Genomic DNA, 19534 nt, shown 5'->3' on the forward strand with positions numbered 1-19534 from the left:
GAAACTGGATTGCTAACAGGGGCGCCAGAGAATCCAACGGAAACATTTGTTAAGCCAGACAAAGGTGCGCCAGGGAGTTTCGAATGCATTATGGAACTTTTCGCTGCACCAGTGTCCAACAGAAAAGGCTCAACGACGCCCGATGTAGCAACTGCGACGTAAGGCCCTCTCTGATCAACCGGAACTGATACCACTCCCTCTCCTTGTCTATGGCTGTCCTAGTAATTACTGTCGTCAGTTCCCTGATCGACATAATAATCATCTACATTGTACTGTGCAGATCGTCCTTGCGAGGATCCACGTTGATCAAAACAATTATTGGAATTTGATGAATTATCTGATCGATCATTCTGAACACCACGACCTCTACCACGTGATGTCTGCTGAGAACCACCACGACTTCCTCTAGAGGAGTTACCACTATTACGATCATTTAGAACAGGACAGTTGAATTTTAAATGACCCTCCTGTCTACAATAGGCACACTGATTGTACCCTAATGAAGACCTTTGGGAAGAGGAGTCATTCCGAGATTGCAACCTATTTGATTGCGGCTGCGATCGATTTCGCTGCTGTGAATCATTCTGATTCGAACGCGGAGGATAAGCCTGCTGCAACAACACTTTTGTTTTGAGTTCTTTCGTCTTTTTATCAGCGCGGTCGTTCTCCTCTTTCTCTCTGTTCTCATAATACTGTGCCGTAGCCAGTATTTGAGCAGAGGTAGAAACAGCCCACGCACTCTCAGAATTCTTTAATTTATTGCTCAAATCGGGCAATAAGTTAGAGACAAATTTATCCACAAACAACCGCTGACCACCCTCAGTGCCCATATCCTGACCACTATGATCGATGAATGCCTCCTCAAATCTCGTAAAGAAATCAGAGACACTCTCGTCCTTTTTCTGCTTACAAGCTGACAATTTGTCCCAGTTCACCCTCATGGCTGGCATAAGTTTTTTCATTAGCGTAATTATTCTCTGTGGGAGAGCCGTAATGAGCTGTTCGGGCTTAGCCCCACCAATTTGTCGTGCATCTGCCGCCGTAAGGGCAGCCCAATCACCACCCAATTCGTTTGCATGATCTTCCTGACGAATCTTAGCCCATACCGGTTGCGGTACGACATTGCCAAACAGCATATCGATATCGGCAAGATTCATTATCGTAGCGTCTACAAGCTGCGATAATTCCTTATAATATCCTGCAGGATTTTTGCGAGGATCAGGCAAAGATTGCTTCACCTGTAAAACTTCCGATCGTTTCCATGGGAGATGAATCCATACTCTCTGGAAATGCGGCAAGATCGGCGGATTAACATTAGCGTCACCTGGCATCCACACTGGTGGAACTTCCCGCATGGGAAACTGACCAGACGCATCTAACGTCCTCGACAAACAAAGCTTGAGGTATAGGAGTGGGACGAAAAGATAGCAACCGCTCAACAGCGCATCGAACGTTGGTATCCACTATCAGTCCGTTCGAGAACTGAAGCTGTAGATCAGACAAAGCGGTCAACACATCGTCAGGTGCATCGGCCGATATCTGATCGCGCAAAACCTTGCACATTTCTTCGAAAACGTATCTCTGTGTCGGGATATTAAATTGACAGAACGTATCAAGTACAGCACGTGGAGGATTTCTAAGAGGATATGTCATCCAACCCATCGCCATGTTATACAGCGCGGCACGCTCCCGATTACCGGGAAGCTGGCTACGCCTTTGAGGACCATCCGAACCAGCGGACCCAAGGACAGGGCCAAGAGAATTGAAGAAGCTAGCCACAACAGGAGAGGTACGACTTCGAGTAGATGGAGAAGTATAACATAAGGGGTTAACAAGAGAAGGAGTAGAAACAGAAGAAGCAACAGGAGTAAGTAGAGCAGGAGCAGTAGCAGGAGCAGGAGTATGTGGAAGTACAAGCGGAGGAGCAGTAGGAACAGCAGTATGCAAAGGAGCAGGAATAGTCGGAAGAACAGGTGCAGGTTGAGGAGCCGGTTGAGGAGCAGGTTGAGGGGGAACCACAGGAGCCGTGGTACCCTGTACATACGGAGGTGGCGACTTCATAAGATAGGACAGTAAAGGATCCTCAACTAATTCTTCCTTTTTATCCGACTCCGTAGGCAAAACAGGATAGCATTTATCTATCGACATACGCTGTAGCCTATCAAATACTTCCTTTTCCTTATCCTCCTTCTCACGCTGAAACTGCTCTGCTTTCTTTACAATGGTAGCCACACCATCTCTCTGATTACGTTTAGTCTGTCTAATCTCTTTCTGTCGGGCTTCTTTACGCCACAACCGAAAAGCATCAAACATGGCCGGCCTTGACTTTTTCTTAAACAATTTTGCCTCGAGGTTATCTAAAATCGGGGTCTCGAAACTACCATGAGGTGGCCAACTAAGGACACCATCTTTTTTGGTGTAACGAATCCAATATTCATTAAAAGTAATAGGACCTAGTCCGTGCTTACTGTAGAGCTCATAAGTGGGAGTTCCAACCGGAGGTATCGGACATGAGTCCTCCAGTCGGGAATCCGTACCACAACGTCTGAAACCATTAAACAAAGTACAGCGACCAGGCATCTTGCACACTAGCCGTGTTTCACAAACTTCAAGGGTTACGGGATTTACCAAGTCCCAGCAAAGAGCAAAAACCCTCGGTTTTTGGCGGCTGCAGTCGTCAAATATCACAACAAAGTACCAAGAACCACGAATGCAATGGAACCATTCAACAACTAAGCAACCACAACCAAGAACTCTGGGAGCGACCCACAAATACTTAACTCAAAGATCGATGGCGTCACCAGGAAGGCCCGTCAATCGTCTCGCTATACCAAGGTCTACGCCAGGCGCCAAAAACAGGTCTACAGTCAGGGCAGCAGTCCGTCGCAGCCGTCAGGAGGCGGGAATCTTCGCGGGAAAAGTCTTCGGGCCACTTGTTTCGACAACAGGATCGATGAAGCGGAGTGCACCTTCCCTCGGAGATTTCACACGAAGTTCCTCACGATCGTCGGGCTTGGACCGGTACCACTGATGCAGCCCTATGTTGGGCGCCAACTGAAGGACTGGGTTCTTTTAAAGACCCAGCGGTGCCAGGGGACAACACCTGAAACCTTCGTGGGTAACCTGTTCCGGCGTACAAGTGACAGAGACACGGGACACTTCCTTCGGCGTCAAAGATTCGAGGTTTATTACTGCAGGGAACACAGAAGTCACAGCAAGTACAACACGTGCAACTTGGGGAGACTGCTTCAAATTGCTGCAAGTGGGTCGCTCCTTTTATACATGTTTCTCCCATAGGGTTACATGGTACACAAAGGTTTACAACTCGGTTCCCATAATTATCCCCGAGAGGGGTCGCTTTGGTCACTTTGATACATTCAAGGTCCGGAACATAAGTGCGGAAACATTTGGCGGTTCCCAACTGTAAAAACCCATCTTCCCACCATTAGTACATTCCAATCGGCAGTAAAACAGATCGAAGAAGGAACAAGGACAGGTGCAGAGGAAGATGGAAACAGTGGGGGGATCGAAAAGGGTGTAAAAGAGGAGGTATCGGGAAACACGAGCTACAGGCATCAAAGGGACGTGCCTAATGAGATGCACGGCTGAGACAATAGACCGGCACGGCAAGATGAGCCTCGAGCGGGGCCATCTGCCTTACAGTATCATCCCCCTCGTCATAAAGACACTTTCGGAGGAAATGTGTCTTCTGCTAATGTCTTGGGAATCCCAGGGTCGCGAAGCGGACAACGTCCGTTCGCTGGCTACTTAAGGGCAAGAAACAAAATGGATGCCGTACCTAAGATGGAACCCGTGGGTACAGATAGAAAAACCCACAAAACTGACGAACGGTTTAGGTTAATACAGCGAAACTGCGTACACCCACTAAACTCGTCATTTGCGGTTCGTAGATACCAGACTCGACCATATTCGTGCGAGTCAAAAACACCACTTACAATTGTCACGGAACCTCAGACTGTGATGAGTTAACAAATCTCAGGAGAATGCAAATAAAGGCAGCACTCCATGGGTTGCTGATCACAGAATACCTAAGGAGTAAAATAGCACCTCAAGGACTCATCGTTAAAAATGAGCCTTTGTTTTCCAAAACGACATGCAGTTTAAGAAGGATTGGTCATTCATATTGTGGTATTGCACGAGGGACTGGCTCGTCCTGATAATAAAAACGGCCACTAGGATCGCTCAAGAACTGAAAGTGGACATTCAGAAAATAGAGGTGCAGCTGAAATAGTACCAATCACCAAATGTCCTCAAAAAACGTTTAGAAGAACTAAACCAACAGATGTCAGACTTTGAGCTCACTCTCAAACAAAGTAAATTTAATAAACTAAAAAAAGACAAGGATCGCTTCACACCAGAAATAGCCTACCCCTATACTAAAGATGGCTACCTATTTAAGGATAATACTAGTGACGCAGATAGCGATGGGTCTGATTGTAGCTCAACAGGGTCAAACTCAAGCAGATACCAAAAATACAGATACCCCAGAGGAGGCCAAAGGCAACAGAGACAACAGTACCCCAGACAAAGGAGATGGAGGGGCTACCAAGCACCTCCCCAATACCAACCATACCAAAGCCATCCGCCATTCGCATAATATCAATATGGTCCACCACCAGCTGGACCTAACTACCCACAATGGGCCCCAGAATTTGACGGTTCCCAACCTTTTTTAGGGTCACGCCCGGGACCACGACGGTGCAGGAAAAAGAGGGGGAACACTGTAATGTGGCAAGAAGCAGAGCAAGAAGACCCCAGAGTAAGCACCAGGAGCATGACAGGTGTCCTCCAAAATCAACCATCAACCAGCAGGAGGAGGGCCTAGTGGTCAATATAACACCATGGACACTCTCAGACCTCCAGAAGTCAGTCCTCAACAAAGGTTTGGGATTTGTCCACAATAACAAACTCCACACATTTAAACTACATGCAGAAATGCATGAGTTTGTTAGTAAAATTAAACTCCAGACCTTCTTTCAGAATAAAGAAACCCCCTTGGCAACCACTGACACAGGGCTGAAACCCAAATCCACTTTCACCCCACCGGATGGAGTGTTACCAGTAGAAGTACTGCCTTTCGAGAAGGCAGTGATGAGGGAGCTGAGCACGTTAAACTCATCAAATACTACATTTTTCCATAATACCAGTCGTATGGAACAAGAAGCAATCAAACAACTTGCAGCAAACAAGGATATCACTATCAAACCTGCCGATAAGGGGGGGTGCGATAGTGGTACAAACTGCGATCGCCTATGATCAAGAATGTCTAAGACTTTTGTCAACAAGGAGAAACTATACATTCCTACAAGAGGACCCCACGGAGTCACTACGCACCACCATAGGAGGAATGGTGGAAGAGGCAATAGCCTACGACTGGCTGTCGAAAAAGGAGGCGGACTTCCTAATCCAAAAGACACCCAGAATCCCCTATTTTTACAGTATCCCAAAGATATATAAGAACCTGGACAAGCCTCCAGGAAGACCTATCGTCTCGGGCATCGGTTCCATTCTGGAACCCTTGTCTAGATTTGCAGATGCCTTTCGGCCTGTGCACGCTTGCACAAACCTCGAGTCCCGCCGCCGAAAGTAGGGAGCCCTGTTGAATCTTTTTGGACAGGGAGTTATTTTAACTATCAACTAATCATCTCAATTGGAAGAGGAACCACCCTATTAGAGGGTCTTGCTCTACCTAAAATCTCCACATCAGGGGGATCCCGCTATCTATCAAGTAATCAAGTATATCCTTCACTTGAATGAATAAGAGGTTCCGGCTGGCGGGACTAGTTTTTAATCATTGTCCCTTACAGCGTGATAATTTCCTGTTTGGAATCCGTCCATCTAGGAAATAAGATACTAATGTCCTATCTTGACTAGACGTCGCCATTGAGCCTTACAAGTTATATCTACACAGCATAAAATCCTTGTGGCTACTCCAGAAGAAGGCGCTGGCCGCCGAAACGCGCGTAGAGTACCAATCTGCCACTCCCAGTGTTTTTTAACTTTATATATGTTTTCATTTGCATTGTGATTTATGTCATGTGATTATACATTGCTGTTTTAAGTTTAGTTTGTTCAACTACACTTTTTTAAATGTATATATTAAATTTGTAAATGTGATATTGTTCTTTTTTATCTTCAATAAATTGTTTACTGTATAAACATTTTGTAGCTTAATCCCCTTCCATTTATGAATATTTCTTTGATTGTCTCTTATGGTTGCCTAGATTGTTAAATATCAAACAGTTGTTTTTCCCTGGTCTAGGAATCTATATTCTATGAACTCAGGGGGTCCTTGTTAAATATACACCAACCAGTAGAAGTACTGCCTTTTGGGAAGGCAGTGATGAGTGAGCTGAGCACGTTAAACTCATCAAATACTACATTTTTCCATAATACCAGTCGTATGAAACAAGAAGCAATCAAACAACTTGCAGCAAACAAGGATATCACTATCAAACCTGCCGATAAGGGGGGTGCGATAGTGGTACAAACTGCGATCGCCTATGATCAAGAATGTCTAAGACTTTTGTCAACAAGGAGAAACTATACATTCCTACAAGAGGACCCCACGGAGTCACTACGCACCACCATAGGAGGAATGGTGGAAGAGGCAATAGCCCACGCATGGCTGTTGAAAAAGGAGGCGGACTTCCTGATCCAAAAGACACCAAGAATCCCTTATTTTTACAGTATCCCAAAGATATATAAGAACCTGGACAAGCCTCCAGGAAGACCTATCGTCTCGGGCATCGGTTCCATTCTGGAACCCTTGTCTAGATTTGCAGATGCCTTTCTGCGTCCTCTAGTACAAGCTACAGACACTTGACTAAAAGACACCAAACCGGTTCTTCAGTTACTGAACGATCTACCTTTTGACCCAGAGACTTAGTTATTGCTAAGCCTCGATGTGGAGAGCCTGTACATGAGTCTGCCCCACGATGAAACACTTTCAATCATCGAGGAAGTAATATTCACCACCCCTTGGAAATACCAAACACCCAGGGGTGTTGTTCTAGAATGCATCTCTGTAGCACTCACTAAGAACTTTTTTGAGTACAGCACAACACTGTACCTCCAAAGCCATGGGACCAGTATGGGCAGCACTTTTGCTCCCAGCCTGGCGGGTCTGTATATCCATCACCTCAAAACAAATAAAATCCTACACGCAGACAATCCTTTCAGAAGTAACATCCTAACCTGGAAGAGGTATATAGATGCCATTTTTGTCATCTGGTAGGTTGACTTACGATCTGTGATTGAATTCATGACATGGCTCAATACCCGAAACGCCTTCTTAAAATTCACCAGTTCGGTCTCTAAAGAGTCCTTGGTGTTCCTGGATTTAAATATCTATGACGAAGGCGGAACATTGAAAACCACCACTCATTTCAAGCCCACTGCCAGAAACTGCCTCTTGAGATTCGATAGTTTCCATGCCCAACATCTCCGGGAGAATCTCCCGTATGGCCAACTCCTCCGCCTACGGAAGAATTGTACAGATATAGGCAAGTACAAAGCCCAGGCAACAGACCTAAAAATCAAATTATAACAGAGACAATACCCGGACCGGGTGATCAACACAGCAATGAAACGAGCCTGGAACAATAACAGAGAGGCCCTTCTAGAAGACAAGCTTCACAAAGAAACTGACTAGAAGAGACCAATCTGTGTGACAACATACAGTACTCACTCTAATGAGGTCTCCAAAATTATCAATAAGCACTGGGGCACATTGATCTATGGTGAACTAGATTTTGAGAAATCTCTTCGCACACAGGCGAGGGGAGAACCTGAAGGACATTTTAGTCCATACCCGTCCGCAAAGCAAACAATCAGAACAACTAACACTACATGGCTAGTTTTGATTGTCACTTTCTTGAGGCTCAGCCGGGAAAGCTAGGTTTATAAACTGTAATTTTTAAAATACTGTTTTTAAAATCACTGATTTAGCTGTTGTTTTTTGTGCACTTATCTCGCCTTCCCCCGCAGTGCCATCGCGAATCCTGCAGCGAATAGGTGCTGTACAGGGACTCACGCGGCCCAGACTCCATATTGGGACGAGTTTGGGGTAGCGGTATAGTTGTTATCAGTCTCCCACCCTCCCCTCTCCTCTCCACCATTTATGGCCGCCATTAAACGCCTGCGCAGCGGACGAGTGCAGGGGGTGCGCCAAAGGCAAGCCTGCCTGCACCTGTCCGCGGCAGACTGGGGCCAGGGGCCACGACCCCTGCCCCTTTCCTGGAACTAAGGAAGCATTACAGCTCAGGGTCTCTTCACAAACTACGGACCTCTGTAACAACAAGTTGCTGTCACTCTTTCCACCCCCTGGAGCTATCCCATTTCTGCCCTCACTGCAATATAGAGCTCATCATCCCGCAAAGCAAGGATGACCTTCTGGATTGCAAAATGTTCCTTTTAAACTGCAGGTCCTTGCCCAAACATAGCCTGGAAATGTCTTTGTTGTTGGATGAATATATGCCGGACGCGGTCTTCTTGACTGAAACATGGCTAACCCAAGACTCAGAGCCCAACCTGGTGCAAGCCCTCCCACCAGGCTATCAGATTACCCGCATAGACCACGCTCACGGGAAAGGCGGTGGGCTCGCAATCATTTATAAGGACATATATACGTGTGGCTGCTCCTTGGAGACCATTGCTGATGGCGAAAGTATGCCCTTCGTTATTGAATTTTCCCCTAATGACAGCTTCACAGGCATTCATATTTATCGCCCCCCTGTGCCACTCAGATAGTTTCGCACAGACCTACCCTCAGCCGTGGCCGAACTGGTCTCTTCCCCCTCCAATTTTATGTTGCTGGGGACCTTAATATACATTTCGATAATACTTCGGACAACGTTGCCGTGAGTTGACGGCGAGCCTGGCTGCAGTAAAGCTGGAACAACTTGTTCCATCCCCCACTCACGTTAAAGGCCATCTTTTGGACCCTGTATTTAGTAACTGCATGCACCTTAAAGTAGGCGCCATCAGTTGTCTCCCCTGGAATGATCACTTTTTGATTCCCCTCACTTGGACCACACACAAACCCCTACCCAGTACCCCTACCCCGCGGAGAATGAGAAACTGGCCCAGACTACCATTGGACCAGTGGACTAGCATTCTTACAATCTCTAGACCCTAATTCACTCATGACCCCCCTCCAACAACAAGGAGTACGACAATTGGATTACGAAGTCACTTGACTCCATACTTCCCCTCCGTAATACCAGCCTAAAAAGGCAGTGGAAAACAGCGCCCTGGTATTCAGAAGAGCTTAGAGGCAAAAAATGTCTATGTAAGAAGCTGGAAAGGAAGTGGCGCCTGGGTTATGCCGCCACGGACAAAGCTATATACAGGGAGGATATTAGAGCCTATAAATCTGAAATAAAAGTAACACAATCGGCTTATTATAGTGAGAAAATTATGTTGGTCAGATCCAAACTTAAAGAGATGTTCCAAATAGTAAAAAGCCTGACCAGGCTTCCACCACCCTCGGCTGCCAACTACAATCAACTCACAAGATGCAATGACTTAGCGGAACTCTATTTTCAAAAAATAAATAATATTTACTTATCCTTCTCAGATATGGATTTAGATCCCTCCTTCCAAGAACCATATCACCCCATAGAAGCTGAGGACTTCCACCAAAACACTTTAGATCATTTTCCCCAGTTAGATTTAGAAACACTTGAGCCTCTGATGCACCAAATAAAGTCAGGCTTCCCATGTGACCCCGCTTCCCCCCCCCCCCCGAGCACGCTGGTTTCAGTTTCAGCTGGCCAGGTCATTCTTCCCACGATCATGGAGCTACTTAAGTCCTCCATAGTGACTAGCACTGTACCGCCCACCTGGAAACACGCCATGGTGCGAGCACTCCTGAAGAAGCCTACCCTCGACCCCGGCAACCTTAACAACTACCGCCCGATCTCTTTGCTCCCACGGGTGAGAAAAATCCTCGAGAAACACATTAACATCCACCTAACCATGTTTCTCGAGAGCAACCATCTACTTGATGTCACCCAGACGGGCTTCCGTCCCAAACACGGGACGGAAACTGCCATGTTGGCGGTTAGAGAGAAAGCTCAGCGGATCTTGGATCAGGGGGGATCAGTGGCAGTTATTCTCCTTGATCTGAGCGCCGTGTTTGACACAGTGAACCACAAAATCCTCTTACGCCGTCTCTATAGTCTAGGAGTATCAGGAGAAGCTTTGGCCTGATTCAAGTCCTTTCTAAGTGATAGGACTTTTCAAATCTTTGAAGGAGCCTCTGTCTCCTCAAGCAAGCCCTTGGGCTGCGAGTTACCACAGGGCTCATCCCTGAGCCCTACGCTATTCAATGCAAACATGAGATCGCTGGCTGAGATCGTTCGCCCATATGGCATTAAGATCATCACTTATGCGGACGACACTCAGCTAGTGGTCTCTCTCATGCAAAAGAACTGCCACCAACCACAGACCAGTCTGACAACTTGCTTGTAACAGGTCAAGAATTGGATGACGAAGTCGTGCCTCAAGCTCAACGGGGACAAAACTGAGCTTATGCTCCTCGGCCCACCAGCTTCCCCCACCATGGATTTATTATGGCCCAACAGCTTGGGCGCGCCTCCCACACTCAGAGACAACATAAAAAGTCTGGGGGTGTGGCTGGACAAATCCCTGACCTTCAACACCCAAGCAACTAAATTGTCAGCGACTTGCTTTGGTCTCATCAGGATGATGAAGAAAATCCTTCCGCTGCTACCTTTTGAGCCCAAGCAAGTAGTTATGCAAGGTCTAATCCAATCCCGCCTCGAGTTCAGTAACGCCCTGTATTTAGGGGCGCCTGAATATTGTCTGCAAAAACTTCAGCGGATTCAGAACTGTGCAGCACGCACATTGCTCAGTCTTCCACGCAGAACTTCGGCGGAGCCTGGGCTGAGAACTTTGCACTGGCTCCCTGTCAGGGAGAGAATTAAATTCAAGTCCATGTGCATCTCCCATCAAGCATACTGGAAATCTGGCCCAGCAATCAGTCATTCTCTGATTACCCCTTACCGCCACAACAAACAGCTTTGTTCCTCTCATGCCTTCCTGGTGACAGTCCCCCGGATTAGGGGATCCAGAGTTGGAGGTCGGTCTTTTTCTTACAATGCAGCCAAGTTATGGAACTCACTACCCCTCCATTTAAGATCCAATCCTAACTTGATGACCTCCCACAAACAACTCAAAACCTTTATCTTCAATAAATCAGATTAATCCCGAGCTGACCACACTGGGAGGCACTATCCTAGCTCTTAGCGCCCGGACGCCACAGGGCACCAGTTGCGCTTAATAAAACCCCTTTTCATTTCATTTCATCGCATACAAGGGCACCACCCCTGTGGTATTTGCAGTAGCTGCCATTTGACCAAGAAAAGCAAACATCTAACTTTTTGAAATGGGACCAAAGAAAATTCACGAACTGTAACAGCAAACACGTGGTTTACTTGATCACCTTGGTCCCTCAAGTACATCGGGATGACCACAAGAGCAGAAAAGTACTACCAAAATGGCCACCCATTTTTTGAATGAACAACATTGTGTAAATGACTTGAGCTGGACTGTAATAGAACAACTACAGTCAGAGAATGGTTTGTTTGAAAAGGAACAGCGCTGGGTGTTCCGTCTGGGTACCCATATCATCGGTCTCAATGAAGATATACGATAGGGACAACTGCATTGACAGCAAGTGGCAACCCTCCCTTAGGCATATTTTAACACAGGAAATGCAATGGGGGTTACGTTACAAGGAACTCCTTTCTTTCACATCCAAGTGAACCTACTAATAAAGTCCCCTGGTGCAAGAGAGACTTACTGACTCCCTGGGTACAGATCAGCACCACCAGCACCCAATTAGTCACCCTATACCACTCTGGCCCCTCACTTAATAGCACTCACAACGTGGGCAGTGTCATTAACCACGGGATACTTGTGATCAGTTTTCCAGCCTTAGGCACATGCATCTAATTGATGAATTTTAATCAATTTCTCCAGAATAATTGAGGAGCAGCACCCGCCGGGGCATTCAATTATCACTGACTAGTGCCACCAATGAGAATACTCAGCACCCGCACTGCAAGATTAGAAATAAAAGAAACCACGGGGTCTAACACAAACGCTGCAGAAAGGCCATCAACCCCTGGTTGTTTATGATCAGTTTGTATCCTTAGGCATAAGCATTTAACTGATGAATTATAATTTATTTCCCCATAACAATTGAATAGCAATATACGCTGGTGCGTTTTATTGTCATTAACTAGTGTCACCAATGAGAATACTCAGCTCCGGCATTACTCATTTAGACATTAAGGAAATCACGGGGCCAAACACAAACGCTGCAGAAAGGCCATCCGGCCGAGGCGCATGTGCGGAGTGAGAGTCACGCGATCCTGGCATCAGCACAGGCTCGTTGACACAGACACTACCTACAGGGATCTGCACAGGTGCAAAGACATCGCGCTGCTCATACACTACCTTCTGTCGGGTAAGACCAATTACTTTTGAAATATATTCATTAAATGAGACCACAAGCTCTCTGATACAAGTCCAACAGTTTGAGAAATAAATGCTCAAAGCTCACTGAAAGTCACTTTATACTTGACAGTCACTGCAGACATTGAATGTTATCTAAGAATGATTGCAATTCGGATACCAAATGTTTGAAATTTCTTAATAGAATTATTTGATTACGTGGTTTAAAGTTTTTGAGCATTTTTTCGCAAACTGTTGGACTTGTATCAGAGAGCTTGTGGTCTCATTTAATGAATATATTTCAAAAGTAATTGGTCTTACCCGACAGAACCATTTTTATTTTAACTACAAATACCCAGGTTCTGAGGGACACAGGGTTACCCCTTTTTCTTAAACTGCTCATACACTACCTGGCATGAGCTGGGACCGGCAACTTTAACGAACAAGTGGACCGGATTAATCATATATGGGTACAACTTTCCCTTCTGGTTTTTAAGACAATTAGTGCTTAATTGGCCTGACACTCGGATATAAAAGGCGCGAATTCTAGTCTAGCCCTCATTCACAGCGGAGCCGCGTTTGGGCAGCAAGGCATAGATTTTTCCCTCGCAATCGTGAGTACTATAGCGGGTAACAAGAAGCAGATACTTCAACACTGTAAGTAAGCAATCTGAGTTGTCTCTTTCCTTACAGGATGCAGATTGGCACGATAATCCCCCAACGTTAGGAGGCTCAGGAGGCACACCATGTTGTGAAAACAAGTATGCATTTAAAACAACTTTCCTTATCCTCCACACAGTACCAGGTCACCAGAGCCAGATAGGTAAAAGCAAATAGAGCGTGTGTTTTATGTTTTGTGTTTTGTATGTCTTGTCCTTGTTCCCTTCTTTACAGGGCACACCTTCACTATTAGGATGACAATATTTGTCTAGTAGCTGCTGCCCGCACACTTTCTTCCTAGGTCACTGAACCTGGAGTAATGCAAATAGCGAATGGCTATAAAAATGAAATATTATTGTTTCTTTCCTTGTGTTTTGTCCTAGGTTCGCTAATCGCAGAAACCTTGTTGACAACTGTTTTAGGTACATATTAGCCTTTATTTAGATTTTCACTTTTCTGTAAAGTACAGACTTTGTGTAGGAAAACGTGAGTAAGGTGGGGATTTGTGCACCCCGTCCTGAAGAAGGAGTTCCACTCCGAAACATGTCGATGCACACAAGAGGTGATATACATTGCATTACATAGGAATCTCTAAATACACCCTTTAACAGTACCAACCCGGGGGCCCATTAAAAATTATTTTGAGTCCACCCCACGAGCCAGGTACTTTTTAACCATGCCTAAAATGACTGCAAACCCCACCACTCACTCACTATTACAAATAATCTCACACACACCTCACATAGTCATTGCAAAAAGTGCTCCCGCGTAGACGTAGGTAGCAGCACGCCCCATCCCGTAGAGGGGTGCGAAGACCCCAATGATGAAGCATGACACCAAGGGTCCTTTTGGTGTGTGAGGGGTATTTAAAGAACACTATGTGCTCCCCATCATTGTAGGGACCACCCACTTGTGGCTACCACTACATCCACATCTCTGCCCCCTGAAGTGTCAGTTCCACACAGTGCCGCAGACATTCCACCTCCGGCACCTGAGGTGTCACTGCCATACAGTGCTGGACAAAGGCCAGCACCACCCACCCATGGAACTCACATGCAATTCACATCATGCAGGTAGACACACAGCACACAGAAATGCCAACTTCTAAAAGTTTCAGAAAAGGGGGTGGTGATGAACAGAGTGTCTGAACTAAGCAGACCACTCTTACCCAGTCCAAAGATCAGGGCTTGATCCATCACTGTTATTTATCTCACTGCACCATCCCAGCTCAGAACCTTGCTATATGCAAATCAGTCTGTCCCTGGCCCAGTGCATCATGGGAACAGGGCAGACTAAACTTCCAAGCCAATTCTTCACCAGAAAGGAGACAAGCTACCGGGGACCGGTTTCTGGCATTTCAGCCGTCTTCGGCCCGGCTTGCTTGAATCCTGATGGTGCAGTGAGAAAGGGACTCATGTCTGAGTATACCCTGCCACACCTATAGTGGCCAAAAACGATTCAGAAAAGGGGGGTGGTGATGAACAGAGTGTCTGAATTAAGCAGACCACTCTTACCCAGTCCAAAGATCAGGGCTTGATCCATCACCGTTATTTATCTCACTGCACCATCCCAGCTCAGAACCTGGCTATATGCAAATCAGTCTGTCCCTGGCCCAGTGCATCATGGGAACAGGGCAGACTAAACTACCAAGCCAATTCTTCACCAGAAAGGAGACAAGCTACCGGGGTGATGGATAAAGCCCTGATCTTTGGACTGGGTAAGAGTGGTCTGCTTAATTCAGACACTCTGTTCATCACCACCCCCTTTTCTGAATCAACTTCTAAAAGTGGCATTTCTAAAATAGCCGCAATAAATCTGTGCACACTATTGCGCAGCATTTATCCTCACGAGTTCGCACATACCAAACTTGACCCTGCACTCCCCTCATACCAGGAATTGCCATAGACACACATATCCCCCATGCATTCCTATGGGAGGGCAGGCCAATCTCACCACACAGTCTCAGAGAGTGCACGCGGATCACTGAAAAAATATCGAGGGTCAAAATATCGACTGGCAAAAATATCGTGGACAAAATATCGACAGTCAAAATATCGAGTTTGTATCTACAAACAGGTAAGTACAAAAATATCGAGTACAAAATATCGTTTACAATAATATAGTTATAAAAAATATCGACTTTGTTAAAAACAGTGTTTAATTAAATTAATATTAAAATTTAATTACTAAAATATACTTAAAAATACTTAAATTAAATTATAATAATTAAATAATAAATAAACTTAATAAAAATAATTTTTTACAATCATATTTTGTAAAAACATATATATATAATAACATACTATAATTAAATAGGATACTATTATATTAGCGTACAATACCAGAAGTGTAAAAAATACTATTCCCACTCCAAAGAGTAACGACGGTCACATTATCGACTTGCAAAAATATCGTTTAAAAACTGAAAACTGACCCTGAACCCTAAAAATACCCCTTTACCCAAAAACCCAAAACTGACCCTGAACCCTAAAAATACCCCTTTACCCAAAAACTGAAAACTGACCCTGAACCCTAAAAATGCCCCTTTACCCTAAAACTGAAAACTGACCCTGAACCCTAAAAATACCCCTTTACCCAAAAACCCAAAACTGACCCTGAACCCTAAAAATACCCCTTTACCCAAAAACTGAAAACTGACCCTGAACCCTAAAAATGCCCCTTTACCCATGAACTGAAAACTGACCCTGAACCCTAAAAATACCCCTTTACCCTAAAACTGAAAACTGACCCTGAACCCTAAAAATGCCCCTTTACCCAAACTGACCCTGAACCCTAAAAATACCCCTTTACCCTAAAACTGAAAACTGACCCTGAACCCTAAAAATGCCCCTTTACCCAAAAACTGAAAACTGACCCTGAACCCTAAAAATACCCCTTTACCCTAAAACTGAAAACTGACCCAAAACCCTAAAAATGCCCCCTTACCCAAAAACTGAAAACTGACCCTGAACCCTAAAAATGCTCCTTTACCCAAAATGTATCAATATTATTTAATTACCAATTAATTATTAATTAACAATAACAATAAAGTTAATATATTAGCACATTAGCTGTAATTATTTTAATAATTAATATTATTTTTTCCCAATTAATTACTTAAAAATAACACAAAATTATATATATATTAAAAATGTACTCTAATTAATGTAATTAACTAATTACAATTAATTAATTACCAATTAATTACTAATACAAAATATGTACAACATTATATTAATTAATTAACTAATTAATATTAATTAATTATCAATTAATTATTAATTAAAAATATTAACAAACATATATTAATTAATTAATTATTATTAAATTACTTCCCACCCTATTCCCCTATAAACCCACAACCCGCTACAGAATTACATTACGCAATTATTATAAAAACAAAATTCATTTAATAAAATATTTTATAACATTAATACACACTTTTCACACATATTATTACATAAAAATACACTATAAAATATTATATATTATTAAAAATTCGATATTTTTGCTATCTATATTTTATACAGTCGATATTACTTCACTTACCTGAAAAACGATATTTTTGTAGTTGATATTATGTCCAGTCGATATTTTGTCCAGTCTATATTTAAAACTCGATATTATGTCCAGTCGATATTTTGGAGTCGATATTTTGTCTGTACACCAGTGCACGCACTTTACACTGGGCCACAGTGCTAAAGTGCGCAGAGGTCTAAAATCACTACCACCATGTCAGAGCTTAAGACAACAAGTTTAGGGGTGAACCTGTCAAAATGGGCCAAGTCCAACATGGGCAAGCAAAAAAAAACAAATGATGGATGGCATTCCATCCATTAATTGCTTCTTTGCTTTTGTCATCCTAAGTGGGAAGGGTATGCTCAGACATGGGCCTAGTGCTCACTGAGCCACTGGATTCAAGCTAGCCTGGCTGAAGATGGGTGATGCACCGAAACCAGTCCTAGTATGCTTGTTTCCGATCCAGGGAGGACCTGGCTTGGCAGTTTGGGCTGGACTGTTCCCAATATGGATATGTACCTATATGTGTATTGCTTTGTATAAACATGTAGAATAATTATAGATATTTATTAGTTTTTATTTATTTTTTATTTTTATGTGCTTCTATAGCGCCTGACTAAATCCCCGAAGGGATATCTCTGCACTGTTCTCCTTGGCAAATGTACATATTACTGATAGTTACATTATTCTATGTTTTTAACGTGTATATAAGTGACTGCATAAATAAGTACATATTTTATCATAACTATTTATCTGCTTCGCTATTGAATTACAAAACACTTGAAAGCCGAAGTTTATTTAATGCATCTTTAATCAACATATACTATCTTCCTTTTTGGATATAAATACCTTCCATGTTCTTATGGATCTATATATTTATTACTGTTCTCCTAATTCAACATAGCACTACCCTATTTCTCACCCCATACTGCTCTCAATATATCCCCGAACTCAACTCTCTGACTCATCTCAAACCTCTTTTTACTACTCTTTCCAGTACACTAACATATTTCTCACCCTATATCTCTATCTATATATCCTCTACCTCTGCTCTCGCATTCATCCCAAACCCCCTTCCACTACTGTGATCCCCAAAATAACCCTTTCTAGACTCTTCCCTACTCTACCCCTCCTTGCATCATCTCTTTTACTATTCCGGTTCCCCAAAGCAAGCCTTTCTAAACCCTTCCCTCTGACTCTCCCCCTTCCACCTCCCTTTTCCTGATCCCAAGCCTCCTCCTACTAGTATGAGCTCCAAAACAAACAAAAAAAGATTTCTAAATCCTCCCTCTTCTATCCATCCACTATCCTTTTCAATCAAAATAACAGATTACTATGTCCACCACTCAAATAATTTTCATATTTCACTGTACTTATTAACCACTAATCCTTAATGGGTTCCGGAGTAGTCTGATACTTGCCAAAAAAACGCTTCAGCACCCCATCAGTGGAAGCGAGCGCTATATAAATGCAAACCTTTTTCCCTCTTCTATCCCTCCACTATCCTTCACAATTGAAATAACTGACTAACATATCCACCACTCAAATTACTTTCATATTTCACTATACTAGTTCACCACTTATCTGTTATGGGTTCTGGAGTATTGTGTCACTCACCAAAAAAGTGCTTCAACACCCCATCAGGGGTAGCAAGCGCTATACAAATGCAGACCTTTTTCCCTCTTCTATCCCTCCACTACCCTTCACAATCCAAATAACTGACTAACTTATCCACCACTGAAATTGCTTTCATATTTCACTCTACTAATTCACCACTAATCCTTTATGGGTTTCTGAGTAGCGTGCTACTCGCCGAAAAACCGCTTCAACACCTCGTCAGGGGTAGTAAGCGCTTAATAAATGCAAGTACAATCAAAATACAATACAGGGTCAAGACTGATTTGCATATGGCTGGGTCCAAACTTGGGTGGGGTGATGAGCAAAAGAATGATGGATTAAACCCAGATCCTTGTTACTGGGGGTGAATGTTTGCATTGTTCAGCATTCCATCAATCAAATGCTCCTTTTGCTTTTGTCACCCTAAGTGAGAAGGGTATGCTCAGGCTTGGGTCTCGTGCTCACTGCGTCACTGGATTCAAGCTCGCCTGGCTGATGAGGAGTGATGCCCTGAAAACTGGTCCCCGGATTCTGTTTCTGTTTCAGGGAGGAGCTGGCTTCGCAGTTTGGGCTTGACTGTTCCCATGAGGAACAGGGTCAAGGCTGATTTGAGTCCAAACTGGAGTGGCATGGTGAGAAAAAGAACAATGGATTAAACCCAGATCCTTATGACTGGGGGTGAATGTTTGCATTGTTCAGCATTCTGTCCAACAATTGTTCCTTTTGCTTTTGTCGCACTATACCAAAGGAAGTCACAAGCAATTAAAATTGCTGGAAGCAGTGCCGAGAGCAGATACTGAATCATACAGCTCCCAACACGGTGCCCATCATGGCCACTGGCTCAAAAGAGTCATGTAGCACCTAGAGTACCCGCTGTAATAAAACAATAAGTATCTCGGCACCAAGAACAGCCTCAGAGAGCTGGCCAAACCATCAGGCGCACTTCGCAGTCCCCATCACTCCTCATGCACTTAAGCATGGGAGGCCATGCCCTCCCTTGGCTCACAGCCTGCAGGGCTAAAAATAAAATGATAATAAAAGTGTTTTATTATCATTTTATTCTTGTCCTCTGCTGGCTTTCAGCAAGGAGAGCGATGCTCCTCCACCTTAATGGAGGAGCCGCCCCTGCAACACAACAACTCCAGTGGCTCAGTGAGCAAGAATCCCATGAGTTTTGAGTGCTTGATATTCTTGAAATGGTCCCAAGACTCTAGATATCATAATCAATCTG

This window comes from Lissotriton vulgaris, chromosome 7 (genome assembly GCF_964263255.1).
Source record: "Lissotriton vulgaris chromosome 7, aLisVul1.2, whole genome shotgun sequence".
Classification (NCBI taxonomy): domain Eukaryota; kingdom Metazoa; phylum Chordata; class Amphibia; order Caudata; family Salamandridae; genus Lissotriton; species Lissotriton vulgaris.